This window comes from Emiliania huxleyi (assembly GCF_000372725.1).
Source record: "Emiliania huxleyi CCMP1516 chromosome Unknown EMIHUscaffold_209, whole genome shotgun sequence".
Lineage (NCBI taxonomy): Eukaryota > Haptophyta > Isochrysidales > Noelaerhabdaceae > Emiliania > Emiliania huxleyi.
The window spans coordinates 1-4,227 of NW_005200517.1; positions in this window are offsets into that span (position 1 = coordinate 1).

A 4,227-nucleotide genomic window follows, 5' to 3' on the forward strand; every position below is an offset into this window, starting at 1 on the left:
CCCGCGAGGAGGCGGCTGGCCCGCGCGGAGCCATCGTGCCCGCGTAGCCGCCGAGCTCGGCCACCTCCGCCGCCCGGTGCAGCGTGTCGCAGTCCCGCTCCAGCAGCGCTCGCGTGTCGAGTGCAAAGCTGCGCCGCTCGGTGGAGCCGTCGGCGGAGGAGGAGGGCGAGGCCGAGTCGAGTCGCTGCTGCTCGGCAGCGAGCTTGCCGAGGAGCCGCAGCCAGCACCGCGTCACCCGCAGCGGCGGAATTCGCGAGTGCAGCACGACGTCGCGCAGCGTCAGCACCGACGCCGAGCGGCAGCGGCGCGAGGCGAGCAGCAGGCAGCAAGGCGCGTGCTCCTCGAGCGCGGCGCTCCCCTTGCGATCCGGCGGCGTGCCCAGCGCCGACTTGACCAGAGCGCTGGCCATCTGCACGGAATCGTCGTCCAGGCGGAGCGCCGCCCCCATCTCGCGCACGCGCTCCTCGACCAGGTGCCAGCCGCGTTCGTCGAGCACGCGCTGGGTGCCGGCCACACAGTCGTCGGTCACCGTCTCAAGGACCCACCCGCACTCTGCGCACACCAGCTGGCCCTCCCACACCTCGGTGCCGGCGTCGCACGAGCAGCTTGATACCATAGATGAGACAGTGTGGAGACTCGGCCTGGTCCGTGTCCCCGCGTCTTTGGCTCGCATACTAAACTAAAGAAGAAACACAGCTAATCAACAACACGTACTTCCCCTCTCAGAGCTTCCCGGCCTCTGCTAGTTCGGCCCGCGCGACTAGGCGGCTCAAGTCCAGAGCCTCGCCCCGCAACCTGCTCAGCTCCTCGCTGGCGGCTCCCGCCTCGGCGTGGAGGCTCGCGAAGCAGAGCTTCTCGCTGTCCGTCATTGGCATAGTGTCGTAGTACGCAACCACCCTGCGCAGCGCTCCCTCTCCGGCACGGCCCGCCTCGCGCCGCAGCGCCTGCAGGAGCAGCGTGTGGAGAGAACCTCTGCTCGCCGCGCCGCTGCGCACGTCGCGCGAGTAGGCGGCGGCGCCCTCCTCCAGGGACAACAGGTCGTGGTAGTTCCAATAGAGCGCGACCTTGCTTGTGAGAGAAAACACGCGGTGGAACGCCCCTGGCCGTATGACCGCCTGGTCGCCCGGCCCCACTAGCACGAAGGTGGCCGACGCCAGCGCGAGCAGCGCCGCCCACGCGCCGTCGGGCGAGGCGTCCTCCCACGCCGCCTCTGGCGTCTCCTCGTTCAGCCGCGAAGGCGACCCCCTCACCCGCCACCTGTCGCCCAGCCGCGCCGCCTCGCCCTCCTCGAGCGACCAGGCGACGAACCAGGTGCGGCCCGCCAAGTTGCGGACGAGCGGCGCGACGCCGAAGTCGTCGGCGTGCGTCCGCGTGTGGAAGCCGCGGTGCATCGCCTGCAGCCCGACGCTGAAGCGGCGCCCGACCCGCGTCTGGTTCGGCGGAGCGCTCAGCCGCTCGAGCAGCACCTGGTGGCCCCGGGGGCAGTGTGTGTGTGTGTGGGAGGGGGGGGGAAGGGCAGTGTGTGTGTGTGTGGGAGGGGGGGGGAGGGCAGTGTGTGTGTGTGTGGGAGGGGGGGGGAAGGGCAGTGTGTGTGTGGGGGGGAGGGGTTGAGGGCAGGGCTCGACCACGGGCCGGACGGGGTCGCCTCGTCCTGCGCGCCCCGCAGCTCGAGCCGCATCACCGCGCCGCACCGCGCCCGCGCAAACTCCGAGAGCGGCATGGTCTGCTCCGACCCGCCGCCCTCGCCGCTCGAGCTGTCGTCGCCGCACCGCCCGTCCGACCGGCGCGCGTGCCCGCGCACGAGCGTGGCCGCCCTCGGGTAGCGGTGGCAGAGCTCGGCCAGCGCCTGACACAACTTCCCAGACACTTCCTAGACACTTCCCAGACACCTCCTGCAGAGCTTGGCCAGCGCCTTCTCGCCGTCGGCAGGCAGCGAGCGGAGCTCGTCCGAGAAGGCTCCCTCGCCGAGCAAGTCGACGAACCCGTCGCAGCCGGCGCGCTGCAGCACCGCTGTCCGCGCGGGGTCCGACCAGAGCCCTCCCGCCAGCCCGACGCCGGCCACAAACGGGGAGGACACGCAGTGGCGCGCGAACAAGAGCTTCCGCTCCCGGGTGAGGGAGAGGCGGCAGAGGGAGGCGGACAGCGCCTCCGCCTCGAGCCCCCTGCCCGTGCCCGCGAGGAAGGCGCAGAGGGCGTCGAGCTCCGCCGCCTCGCCTCCCGTCATCCCGAGCCGCCGCGCAGCGTCTCCGCACGGCGGCAGGCGAGCCTCGCCGCCGCCGCGGCGCGGCCGCTTCCCAAGTCGTCCGCCCCGTCCCGCCGCGGGCTCGCCCGACGCCGCAGCAGCCTCGCTCGCGCCGCCCTCCTCGCTCGCGCCGCCCTCTGCCGGCTCCGCTCTAGCGGCACGCAGCTCCTCCTCGTCCGTGTCGGAGGTGGCGCCTCCCGAGGAGACGCGCGTGAAGTTGTGCGGCATGACGTTCACCTCCTCTCCCGAGGCGGTGATGCGCACGCGGTAGCGCAACCGCCTCTCGTCTCGAGAGAGGAGGACGCCTCGCTGGCCGTTGAGGTCGGCTCGCTTCCCGAGGTCATGCAGCGTCACCTCGCCGACGTCTCCCGGCGTGGCGCCCGCCACCGCGGCGGCAGGCGTCCGACTCGTGCCGCCGCTGCCCGCGCCGCCGCCCACGCCGCCACCCGTGCCACCGCCGCCCGCCGCGCCGCCCTCGCTGCCACCCGTGCCACCACTGCCCGCCGCGCCGCCCTCGTTGCCACCCGTGCCACCACTGCCCGCCGCGCCGCCCTCGCTGCCACCCGTGCCACCACTGCCCGCACCGCCGCCCTCGCTGCCACCCGTGCCACCACTGCCCGCACCGCCGCAATTGCAACCGCTGCCACCGCTGCCGCTGCCCTCGCCGCTCGTGCCGCCGCTGCCAACGCCGCCAACGACGCTAGCCGCGCGCGGTGGCGCGATCACTTCGACGTTGCAGGCTTTCAGGGCTATGGGCTGAAGCCCATCGCACTTTACCTTCCACCGCCTCTCCTTCGCCTCTCCAACGGCGACGAGCTTCGCAGCGACGCCCTCATGGCCGTTGAACTCCTCACGCTGCAAGCCGACGATGCGCACACGAGCGCCAGGGACGATTGTCATTGATCAGGGTAGCGCACGCGCCGGCCCCGAGCTCCCTTAGGTATGTGTTGGCCAAGCAAGACACAAACCTCATCCACCCCACGCCGTGGTTTCTTAGCTCCGGCCGGCACTCAAGCCCAGCGAGAGAGCCGGCCCGAGGATTTTTAGGTGAGTCCTTCGGTACCCGGCGCCTAGGAGCGCGGGTTAGCGTGGGTTCCACCGGGTTAAGCCACACTAACCCGGCACGGGTTAGCACGGGTCAGAACGGGTTACCATAACCCGACGCTAACCCGACGCTAACCCGGCACTAACCCGTCCTAACGTATGCCCCCGAGCAGCGCGGGTTAGCGCCGGGATACTCTCGCGATAACCGCGCGCTAGGGATGCGTTACACCTCTACAGCTCGAACGGGCACTCTCTACCGCGGTCACTCACTCGCCACACCACAGCCGCGGGCGCATGGCGAGCGGGACAGTCTCATGCCACAGGATCTATAATGTACCGCCCTCACTCAGCGCACGCACCCTCACTCCTCCTCCCACCTCCCTAGGGCCATCACTGGCACACGTTGAGGGCCGGGCCCCCTGCAGCCCGCACTGCCGCTGTAGCGGAGGCCATGGGCGCAACGGGAGGTGTGTCGACTGGGCGTCAGGCGTGCACGGAGCAGTGAGGAGGGACGTGCTCTAGTCGACGTAGACGACCCACTTCCAGCACGAGCGAGCCTCGTCCCAGACGTACCGGCCGCCCAGGCTTTCGATGTACACCGAGTGCTCGTCCGCGACCTCGGCGACATTCGATCAAGTTACCAACAACATGCCCTGTTACCAGAAGACCATGCCGACCTGTTAAGGCAGAATATGTTAACAGAAGTGCCCGCCGCAGCAGCCGTTTCATCTCGCCAACCAGCTCTAACCCGGCCCTAACCCACCCCTAACCCGGCGCAAACCCCTGCTGACGTATGCCCCCCAGCCGCACGGGTTAGTGCCGGGTTAGCGTCGGGTTAGCGTCGGGTTATGATAACCCGTTCTGACCCGTGCTAACCCGTGCCGGGTTAGTGAGCACTAACCCGCGCTAGGCAGGTCTGACCCGCCCCGTTACAGATCAAG